The sequence below is a fragment of the Physeter macrocephalus genome, chromosome 1, assembly GCF_002837175.3.
Source record: "Physeter macrocephalus isolate SW-GA chromosome 1, ASM283717v5, whole genome shotgun sequence".
Classification (NCBI taxonomy): domain Eukaryota; kingdom Metazoa; phylum Chordata; class Mammalia; order Artiodactyla; family Physeteridae; genus Physeter; species Physeter macrocephalus.
In genome coordinates this window covers 48,260,765-48,272,889 of record NC_041214.2, presented here as the reverse complement: position 1 = coordinate 48,272,889, position 12,125 = coordinate 48,260,765, and the positions used below count along the sequence as shown (strand labels likewise).

The 12,125-nt window shown below is 45.3% G+C and overlaps 1 protein-coding gene across 3 annotated transcripts in view; it reads right to left on the bottom strand.

Moving 5' to 3' along the window:
- The window catches only part of RARB (retinoic acid receptor beta), a 188,676-nt gene that overhangs the window by 160,764 nt on the left and 15,787 nt on the right, over positions 1-12,125 (bottom strand). The window contains exon 1 of one of the 3 annotated variants that reach the window (XM_028490329.2): positions 3,802-3,924. The exons of the other annotated variants lie outside the window; for them this stretch is intronic. The gene's annotated coding sequence lies outside the window, so the exon portion shown is untranslated. Of the gene's footprint in view, positions 1-3,801; positions 3,925-12,125 lie in introns of those variants that run through there. 3 annotated transcript variants of the gene reach the window in all.

The window sequence follows — 12,125 nt, the reverse complement described above, 5'->3', positions numbered from 1 at the left end:
AGAAATCAAGGGAGGCTTCCCAGAGGAAGGAGGTGACCAGGCTGTGTTTTGAAGGATGAATTGATTCCGTCTATTGTGGTTTGTAACGTGAATCCTACAAATGCCACATGTGCATCCCAGACAAACATATATAGAAAAAACATATATGACAAGAAATAATCATCTTTGGGGCTTCCCTGGTGGCGCAGTGGTTGCACGTCCGCCTGCCGATGCAGGGGAACCGGGTTCGCGCCCCGGTATGGGAGGATCCCACGTGCCGCGGAGCGGCTGGGCCCGTGAGCCATGGCCGCTGAGCCTGCGCGTCCGGAGCCTGTGCTCCGCAACGGGAGAGGCCACAACAGGGGAAGGCCCGCATACCACAAAAAAAAAAAAAAAAAAAAAAGAAATAATCATCTTTGGAAAAATTTTCCCATTGGTGGTAAAGCATTAACTATTTGACTATATATATTCAAATGTCCCCTCAAAAAAGATCATGGTTGGTCCTTCATTTCCTCTGTGTGGCCCGTGATGCTGAGAACAATGCAAAGCAAATAAGAAAAATCTCTGTGGTACCGTCAGATTGCCAAAGCTAGCTTTAAGCAAACATGCCAACACAAGTTCTAGGATTACAACCAGGATATGGCATCAGTACAAAAGCAGATTTGAACTTCAATGCAACCTCTGGCCTTTTTGGTAATGTAGCAAAAACATACTTTGGCCAAGTTCATTAGTGCTCCTCTTGCCCTGTGGTGCCCCCCCGTCACTGCCCCCCCCCAAAGACAGTGGGAAACAAGGCAGGGGGATAGCCCAGGGCCCCCTTCAGAGTCAGTTCTGGCATTAAAGACAGCTACAGAGTGCCTGCCGTTGATCTGTTCGCTGTCGTCCTGCTTAAATCAATAATCTATTAGTCCCTTTAAATGAGAGTTAGATTCATCAAATGCCCTTGAGAGACGTCAAACATTTTGTGCCTTATTCCAGGCAAGCACAATCAGTCTATGGAATGATGAATTTTTTGCTCAAAAACCCTGCAGGCCCAGCAGACAATGTGTCCTGTATTAGCTCATTCAGCGATCTCAGGCAGGCCAAAAAAGCAGTTTTTAGACTTCCCAGGGGGGAAAAGAGGCTTGTGTCATTTAAGAAAACAACCGCACTCCAGCCACCCTGTCGTGATTTCAGTTCAGGGAAAAGCAGTCTTTGAGGACTAATTCAGATCTGCTTTTCGCCTCCTGCTTTTATTTATTTCCTTGCTTACTTATTGTCTTATTGAGTTTTGTTTAGTGACTGCATCCCCAACAAGCAGCAACCTCCAAGGTGGCATCCAAACTGCTAACCAGATGCGCTGCCTCGTTTGTTAGGGAATGGCCAAGACAGGAACTTCTGTTGCTCGAGATGGATGTTTGGCTCCATGGGTCCCTGCCCAGAGGAGAGTCAGCACCAGAAGTGCTGAGGGGGCTTCTCTGGGCTGCCCACTGGCCAAAGGAGACAGCGATCCAAAACCTGCACTGACAGAAGCTTCCAGCCCATATTTTAAACCTCTCCAACCCCGCAACTCAAAGGTGGCTGTCACTAGAGCACCCAAAGCTAGAATCACCTTCCTTGCCGAAAAATTCACTACAGGTCTCGTTTGCCTTTAAACTAATGCTCCTCAAAGTGTGGTCCAGACCAGCAACCAGCAGCAGAATTCCGGGGATAGGGAGGAAGTCATTTGCTTTAAATTACTGGTTTTCAGACTATCTATGGTAAAGGACTTTTTTTTTCTTCTCATAGATTGATAAAATCAATAAAAACAAATCCCTAAGGGAAAAAAAGACACACAAAATGAAACTCCAGAAAAAAGGAATTAAGAAAAAGATGCTCAAAACACAAGCAGGGAAAAAAAGGATCTTTTAGATGTAAAATTCCTCTGCCAAATTTCTGTACAAGTTTCTAAGCATTTGCTCTCACGGCTGCCCTATCTCCTCGAGTACTGGCAGCGGGCCGCAGCTGCCACTTTGAGAAGCACTGCTCTGAAGGACTCTATAAACTCAGAGGCTGTTTGCAGACAAAACAAAAGCAGACCAAACGAACTCTCCACCGACCGAGACACCGCAGAAAAGCAGAATACCGGCACTCCCAAGTGACACGACCTTCTTAAACACTGCCACAACTCGGGGGGTCTAATTCACTCCCAAAATAAAAGCAAAATAATAATAATAATAATAATGCTGTTGCCTGTTAAGAGGACTTGGCACTTGCAAATTAACTCACCTGAGAAAACACAGTATAAACGTCCTTGTTGTTACAACACACCTGAGTGTCATTTAAACACACGGAAAGCCTCTAACAATAGCGCCCTTCACAATTCCTAACATGCTTGGCATTTTTCTAAAGGTTAGATTAAGTAGCAGATAACATTTTTAAGAGAAGGCCCAGTATACTATGTTTTTCTTTGTGAGAACTAATTTATGGCGGGCTAAGCCATGCTGACAGACTTCAGGATTTTAGAGGCGGTCAGGCAGGCATCCTGCACAATGAAAGCCCTGCCTTTTCGCTAGAACTTTCGATGATTAAGACAGCATTTTAATGCATTCTCTGGGTAGCAGAGCCTTAAAAGAAAAAGGAGTTGTAAAGCAAAAGGCATTTCCTGCACGGCCCCGGGGGAATTTTGAGCCCTGAGCTCCGGGACCCGGTGGGAGGGAGTAATTTCAGCTAATTAACGGAGACTAGCAAAGTGTTGCATTTGGTCACAACATTTAGTTGGGTTTCATTTTTGTTGGCACGGAGGAGAGCCGGTCTGGATTTTTCCCCCCCTTTTTCTGTGGATTCACTGCAGGATCGCAAGGCCCACAGCTCTCATACATTAGGGAGAAAGTCAAAGGAAACGCCAAAGTTCAACCAAAGTACAAGTAATTAGAACCAGATTCTCCGCTGCGGGCGTGTGCGCATGCGCGCGCGCGCCCGTGGGCCTTTACTGAAATATCATTTACATGTCTCCAACCGTGAGCGTGGGACTGGGGACCTCCGTACTGCTGCTCATTTAATTTTCCAGTCGCCTCGTGTGTGTGTGTGTGTGTGCTGGGGGGGGGGGGCGATCTTGCTTTTAATCATCTTTCAGGAGACGCGATTTGTTTCCACACACAGGGGATTTTGCAAATCTGTGAATCGCATTTTGAAATTAGGTAATTGCCAAACAAGAAAAACTCTGCTTTGAAATGGTCTTGACTCACTCTGCTGCTGGCTTTGTTATTACTGAGAAGCTCCAAGATTAGTCCCGGGTCTGGGGGAGGGGAGGGGAGGGGAGGAAAACGGCGTGGCGGGCTCTGGCAGTCTTGACTCAGTAACCTGCCCGTGACCCTGAAGGAGTGTGTGTTTGCCCGGGTCACCCGGGATCCTGGCCGAGGGCTGGGGCCGGGTTATGAGAATCCCTGCTATTCTGACCACACATGCAACAGGTGCTGAGGACAGGCAGGGGACAAAAGAAGGGCCGCGAAGACTCTGCTTTTTAAGTCCTTCAAGAAAGCCTTGCTTTCCAAAGTGCGGTCCCGGGCTCGCACCATCAGCACCAACTGGGAACCGGGTCAAACGCAGGCTCCCACTCCCCTCCACCCTCCACCCGCCCCCCCACAAATGCCCGCCGAATCCCAACAGGCATCTTAACAAAATCCCCAGATAATTCCCACGCACACTAGCAACATTCGAGACACCTTGACATAAAAATGTCTTGTTGCTCTCCTAACCTCCCCGGAACCCCAATCTGCTGAGTCAGTTTGGCACCGTTGACTCTGTCGGCTCCCCCTTTGCTCAGGTCCTCACTAAATGCGCTCCTTGTTGAGCACTTAATACCTTAAGAGCTCCAGGCTGCGCGGTGTTTATGCTTCCCAGAAGCCTGCGTCCGCTCCCACGGCATTTCGGCAGTGGATTTTAGTTGGCAGAAGGGGTCAGAGTTGCACCGGAAGAGCTGAACTAACAGCACCTACCACTTACCGAGCACTTACTAAGTGCCCAGGGCTGCGCCAAAGGCTTCGTATTGACACCGTGAACTCACTGACTCTTCCCCAGAACCCAAGGGGACAGCAGGGCCGGAGAACCCCCGCACCTTAGAACTGGGAAATTTAAACAACACACTACTCGCAGCCTTTACGGAAGAGATTTATTTATTTTTTAACTGGGGTGGCGTTGTTTTACAATGTTGTGTTAGTTTCCACTGTTCCAGCGAAGTGGAGTTCCCTGTGCTATACAGCAGGCTCTTATTAGTGGTCTGTTTTATTACAAAAGAGATTTAAATGGCTGAATAGATATTACTCTTACTTCACTCAAACCCACAGCTTTTTAACTTCTCATCTTCCACCTCCTTAGGAAGTAAATCACTGGGTGTGGTCCGGTTGGGCCTGTTTACTCATAATTGAGAACTGCAGGATTGTGTACCTCCCTTTCTTTTAATTCACGGTTATAATTTTCCAAACACTGATTTGATTCAAGACATGGTTAAATTTGACAAGATAGTTTGGGCCTTAAAAAGAGAGACAGGGAGGCTGAGGACCCCCTAATCATTCTGTATTGCAGCTACACCTGTCTGGGCTCTCAGCCAGCAGCAGAAATTATTCCTGAGACCGACTTTTACCATAGGAAGTGCTGTCATATTTTCCTAAGGGACTATGACACGTTCAACACCTACATTTCATTTTTATAATATGCTTTCTTGCTCCAAGGAACATGGTCGAAAATTATGTCATAGGTTGTTGTAGGTGACGTTTGTAACAGACGGTGCTTTAGATCACGATTTTCCAGGACATACTAAGATAGCTTATGACAGGTTCAAATAAATTCTCCCTTAAAATCACTTAACGGGCCGACATATCTAACTACTTATTAATGATGTGAACTGAGAGACATCCGAAATGGAAGGCGTTAAGTGAACAAATGCTGTAACCCGCCTCAGGAGTCGCGTGTAGATGAAGCTAATTACGTCGCAATACCAAGGTCCCTGAAGAGCTTATCTCCACACCAAATGATTCAGTCCCATATTCCACTTCCAATCAGGATTTCCATAATTCTTAAAAAGCAATTATTGCACTAACAAATGACATTCTATTATCTGTTCAAATTTCCTGCACCCATAGTGGATTAAAACAGGAGCACTAAAATGTTTATCATCTCAGATACACAATTCTTTGCTTATATACTGTAAATATATTTGAAAATCACATTGGTACCAGTCCTTACAGAAAACAGGGGGGAAACTGGTGGAATATTTTTAAAAGATGATGATGAAATTACTCTGTCACATGGGAATTTTTGCCATTCTTCTGAGATCTGAGAAAGCTCAAGGGTAAAGACACCAGAATGTAACCTCTTTTGCAACAAAGTAATGTACTTACTCGGTTATACTTTGCTGCAGAGAAGTGTTTTTTGTTTTATTTGGTTGATATTTTACAGGTAGACACACTAGTGGCCTCAAAAAGCTCTGAAACCAATTTAATCCTCATCGTGTGAGTTTCCTTTGTTCCTAAAAAGAACTAAAATGCCCTGAACCTGCAGAAAACTGTGTGAGGAAGTGATGGGACGGCATGGGCTTTGCTCCAGATGGACCTGGATTTGAATCCCTCCTCTGACACTTACTAAGTTAGTGACCATAGAGTTTTCGTTCCTTCTCTGAGTCCTAAGTGTCTCCTAGGACAATGCAGACTATCCTAGAATTCCTGTTGGTGAACGAGAGACACTGTTTGCAACTTGCCTGGCACACGATGTTTCATAAGTGATGGACAACCCAGACCCCGCCCCATCCTCCCACATTTCCCTTCCACCTTCCTTAATCTTTGACAGTGGCTCTTAACCAACACTGATTTTGCCCCCCAAGAGACATTTGGCAATGTCCGGAGAGATTCTGGCTGTCATAACTGGGGGCGACTACTGACATTTAGTGGGTAGAGGCCAAAGATGCTACTGAACATCCCACAGTGTACCCCAATGTTCGTTGCAAGCACTATTCACAGTAGCCAGGACATGGAAGCAACCTAAATGTCCATCAATAGATGAATGGATAAAGAAGATGTGGTACATATATACAATTGAATACTACTCAGCCATAAAAAGAAACGAACTTGGGTCATTTGTAGAGACGTGGATGCATCTAGAGACTGTCATACAGTGTGAAGTAAGTTAGACAGAGAAAGAGAAATTTTGTATGATATACATGTGAAATCTAAAAAAATGGTACAAATGAACTTATTTACAAAACAGAGAGACAGAGTCACAGATGTAGAAAACAAACTTATGGTTACCGAGGGGGAAAGGGCCGGAGGGATAAACTGGGAGATTGGGATTGACATATACACACTACTATATATAAAACAGATAATTAATAAGGACCTACTGTGTAGCACAGGGAACTCTACTCAATACTCTATAATGACCTATATGGGAAAAGAATCTGAAAAAGAATGGACATATGGGGACTTCCCTGGCGGTCCAGTGGTTAAGACTTTGCCTTCTCATGCAGGGGTTGTGGGTTCAATCCCTGGTCGGGGAGCTAAGATCCCACATGCTTTGCGGCCAAAAAACCAAAACATAAAACAAGCAATATTGTAACAAATTCAATAAAGACTTTAAAAATGGAAAAAAAAAAAGAATGGTTATATGTATAACTGATTCATTTTGCTGTACACCTGAAACTACCACAACATTGTAAATCAACTATATGCCAATAAAAATTAAAAAATAAAACAAAATAATATAAAATAAACAACAAGGTTGTCCTGTATAGCACAGGGAACTATATTCAATATCCTGTAATAAACCATAATGGAAAAGAATATGGTAAAGAACAGAAATATGTGTATGTAAAACTGATTCACTTTGCTGTACACCTGAAACTAACAACACTGTAAATCAACTATACGCCAATAAAAATTAAGCAAAAACAAACAAAAAAACATCCCACAGTGCACAGGACAGCTCCCTCCCCCTCCCCAGACAACGACAATGAACTGTCTGGCCCAAATTAGAAACAGTGCTGAGGTTGAAAAACCCTGCTCTAGGGTAAGGAGACTACTTATGCGAAGACTTTAGGACAAAAAAAACAACTTCTTGGAGCACGGAGACAGAGGCGGGAGCTCAGTGCCTGACACTGCCTCTTACTACGGTCACTTCACCTTCCTGAGCCTCAGTTTCCTAACCTGAGAAATGGGGATGACAAGTGTGTGTACCACACTGCAGGGTTTACGCATTGTAAACGACACAACTCTATATTCGAGGACTTGTTTGTTAGAGTATTTGGGAACAGGTGGGGGAGCCAAATCTTGATGTGACTAATGCCTTAGAAGATGATGGGAAATTCTATAGAGTCAAGTCAAACAAAAACAATACGACAGGGACTTCCCTGGAGGCGCAGTGGTTAAGAATCCGCCTGCCCATGCAGGGGACACGGGTTCGAGTTCTGGTCCCGGAAGATCCCACATGCCGCGGAGCAACTAAGCCCGTGTGCCACAACTACTGAGCCCGCGTGCCTAGAGCCCGTGCTCCGCAACAAGAGAAGCCACCGCAGTGAGAAGCCTGCGCACCGCAACAAAGAGCAGCCCCTGCCCGCCCCAACTAGAGAAAGCTCGCGCACAGCAACGAAGACCCAACGCAGCCAAAAATAAATACATAAATAAATAAATTTTTTAAAAAAGAAGAAGAATACGACAACAGTATTAACAGCGACCATCATGGGGCATCTACCGCGGGCTAGCTGCCACCCCCATTCTGTTCTAAGCATTTGACATATATTAATTCATTTGGCCCCCATAACAGCCCTATGAGAGACCTCATCTTAGTATCTCTAAAAAATACTTCCAGGCAAGAAACTGGAGGCACAGGCTGGTGAGGGAACTGGCTCGAGGCCATCCAGAGGGGAGCAGATAAGCAGGAATTGGCACGCAAGTGGTCTTGGGCTCAAGAGAATGGGTGTGACCCCGGGGATGACATCCTGTCTTGTGATCGTGCACAACTTCTTTGGCAAGAGGCTGGTAGAGTCCCTGGCAGCAAGTCTGAGAAAATACAGACCACGTCAAGCAGACCCATGCAGTCATCCTGGCATAAGGAGCAAAGTAAAACTGGAAAACTAAAAAGGAAAGAAGCTAAAGGGACAGAAGGAATGCCCTTTCTTCTTTCCAGTCAAAGCAATAAAGTAGGAAAGTCCCCAGAGGCAAACACAGGAATGAGGAGGCACACATCCCGGGCCCACGAAGCCCTCCCGCACCTTCCCTGCCAAGAAGGCAGCCCCAGCGGGCCGGGTGGCAGCAGCTCAGACCAGGTTCCAAGGGCCTCTGGCGGCGGTCCAAGGGCGTGTAACTCCACGCTGTCCGGCGCGGGTAACTCAGGCCACATGTGGCCCGCTCCACCGCCAGCTTTGGGGCTTTGCTGGGGGGCGAGAGGAGAGCTCGGGTCCCCGTCCCCGGGCTGCTTCTCCAGCTTTCACCAGTGGGCCACTTACACTCCCTCAACCAGAATGTATCTGGCACAAGAATGCAACCCGAAGTTGTGCGCTGGCTCTTCTGTCCCCGTCTGCAGTGTTGGGATGCCTCAGGAAGACCTGGATCACTCCCTCCCAAGAGGACCAGGGTATGGGGGGCAACCGGAAGCATCCCCACCGAACCTTCTAGTGGACTAACATGACGACTCTGTTAGTGCTGGAGATGAGCATCACACACCAGCTCAAAAGGACCCACTGGGGATATCTTAGTTTAAAAGATTCTTAATTTTCTACATGGAATTGTTCAGATTATAGACAGAAACGCTCTAACATGGTTGATTTTTTTTCTTCCTTCAAAACAGTGATTTCTCACTATTTCTTGATGTGAGAAGGTTGACCGTGTCAAAGTGCTTTCATTTTAGTTCTTAAAAAAGAAATTGCTAAACAAACTGATGGTTACCAAAGGGTGAAACGCTGGTGGGAGGGACAAATCAGGAGCTTGGGATGAACACACCCACACGACTATATATAAAATAGATAACCAACAGGAGCCTACTGTATAGCACAGGGAACTATATTCAATACTCTGTTAATAACCTAAATGGGAAAAGAATCTAAAACACAGTGGACAGATGTACATGAATAACTGATTCACTTTGCTGTACACCTGAAACGAACGCAACATTGTAAATCAACTATACTCCAATAAAATAAAAAAAAAAAACAAATAAAACAAAACAAAACACCCTCACAGAAACACTCAGGATAATGTTTGACCAAATATCCGGGCACCCCGTGGCCCAGACAAGTTGATACATAAAATTCACCATTACAAGTTTCTTTTTGGGGCGATGGAAGTGTTCTGAAATTAGATAGTGGTAGTGGTCGCACAACTCTGTGAATATACTAAAACCCACTAAATTGTACACTTTATAAGGGTGAACTGAATGATATATAAATTATGTAAAAGAAAAAAAGAAATTGCTAAGGAAAACTTGAAAAAATAATTCAAAGACATTTTTACCACCTGTGAGCAGGCCCCAAGGCTCAGGTCTTTTTGGATATTCCTTCCTTCAGGGAACTTCCCATCTTTAAAGACAAGCTGAAGCATGTGGTTGGAAGTGTGAACTCTGGGGCCTGCCTGCCTGGGTTCAAATCCTAACTCTCCTACCTACTAGCTGTGTGGCTTTGGGCAAGTTACTTAGTGTCTCTGAGTCTCCATTTCTCCTTGTACAAAATGACATCCTATCCAGCATTGGATCATCGTGAGGATTAAATGATGAATCACTGTAAAGCACTGGGCCCAATGCCTGTCGCACAGGCGGCACAAGCAGAGTTACCATCATCACAGGATCAGGGGTAGTGCCTGTGCTCACGAATCTCGACACGATTCACCTCCCATCTTCCTCCTAAGCAGTAGTCTCAAGTCTTGATTTGCTGACCTTTGCTTCCATCTTCCCTCTCAAAACGCTTGTCCCTGCTGATAAGATTCCCCCACAAGCGAATGTGAGCAGAGCACTTTGTGTCAGCTCTGCTCCCGCACGCTCCCACTCAGCGGTCGCGTCCCTCCCAAACTCTGCGCATCACCCAAAGGACCACCACAGCCCTCTCCTCGTGGCCCATCCCCAATCCATGTGCATAGACCCCTCAGAAACAGCTTCTTGAAACTCCTCCTTCCCACGGCGATCTCCCCTTTGGGAGCCTTCCACAGCTGCTGGAACCCAAAGTCTCAAACCTTTGCATGGACCAATGGGGGGCCGCGTGGATGGGGCCAGGATTATCAGCCAGCAACATCCAACTGCTGACATGTATTTATTGAGCACCTGGCAAGGCCAGACACCGTGCTAAATGCTGGGTTAAAAAGAAGTTAGAAGACGCCATTCTTCGCCCACACAAACTGACAACTAAAAATACCAGACAGTAAAGATGGTCCCAGCTGGAGGCTGGGATCCGATGGTGCCCTAGGCTGCCATGACCGGGCATGTCACGAGCACACAAAGGCTTCGGCTGACTTGCCTTTAAATACTCAGTGCGTAAAAGTACACAGCAGGTGCTTAATAAATGTTGGTTGAAAAATGAGTGAAAGAATGAAATCTGCATAGAAATCCTTGCATAGGTATCCTAGGCATTATCAAATACATGATGACCGTTTCAGCCAATTCAGCAGATCTGCCAACAGCACACATTACCTGGTGGTGGAGGATTCCAGGTGTGTTTTCGTCCCATTCCCTCACTTGCTCCCTCAGGGCAAAAGTGTGAAGAAGAGCAGGGATTATTATCATTATCCAATTTTTACTCTTCATTATTTATAGGAGGAAACCGAAGCTTAGAGAAGTTAAAGGACTTGGCCAAGGTCACAGAGTTCGGAAACAGCTTGATCCAGAACTGGCCTCCTGAATCCACCTACATTATTATAACCGAGAAACAAAGCACTCATTTCTATTTGAAGCCGTCCTACTGATTTTTTAACGTTTTAAGACAAGATCAGTAAACTCTTTCTGTAAAGGACTAGACAGTAAATATTTTAGGCTTTGTGAGCCATATGGTCTCTGTCACAGCCACTCAACTCTGCTGCGGTAGGGGGAGCAGCTACATACAAGACATAAATGAGTGGGCGTGGCATGTTCCAATAAAACTTTATTTACCAAAAAACAGGCTGCAGACCAGATATGGCTCAGTTTCCTGACCCCTGCTTTAAGATAAAGGAAATTAAAACTATTCCTTCTTAGAGTAACTGCACATGTACTATAAAATCCATGCTTTTCTTTGCTTCTAGGGTAAAGACAGAATATGATAGCCATATGTTACAGAGATGAGGGAAATAGTTTAAGGATGCTAAGCACTACAGTGTATACAGTATTTATATACACTATAAATGTGTAAGGTCTGCACATTTCCCTCAAAACTAACCTCATGTACACATTTTTATTAGTTAGGGAGGTCACTATGTCTATCGTAAATACATTTTAAAATTCCTTCCTACATATTCCGTCTATTGGGATTATTTATCATGCCCTGTTCCCTGGCCTAGAGCCAGGGAGAATATGGGAGTTTTAATACCTTTAATCCATTACATGGATTCTTTTAGAGCTCCATAAGACAAAATAAAAAGCACTCTCATGGTCACATATGCAATAAACCTGATATGCCACTTAATATTTCATGTCCCATTTTATTTTTCACTTGTGATGGTTTCCAGCTCTCAACGTGCAAAATGACATCATTTCAGCCATCTTTTTGCTCCAGTTTTTTTTTGTTGTTGTTTAGAGAACTCCTGACAATTCATAGACAAGAAATCTCCCTGTGGACTTTGAGGGGTGATGATTATTGCTCCCTGACATTCTGAATAAGTATTGAAATGCGTTCGCTGACACATGCCACCCAGTTTATGGCACTGTGAATTGATTAGGCCATGTTAACTTTGTATCGAAGAAGAGGTGTGCATGTATTTCTAGTTAGCATGTAGCTGGTTTCCAAAGATGGCTTGCCCAGGTGACCCACACACCTCCAGGGAGCCACACCATTGTGTAGGCCCTTCCCCTTCAACCTGGGCTGCTACTGGGATTGCTTTTTTTTTTTTTTTTTTTTTTTTGTGCTTTGCGGGCCTCCCTCTGCTGTGGCCTCTCCCGCCGCGGAGGACAGGCTCCGGACGCGCAGGCTCAGCAGCCATGGCTCACGGGCCCAGCCGCTCCGCGGCATGTGGGATCCTCCCGGA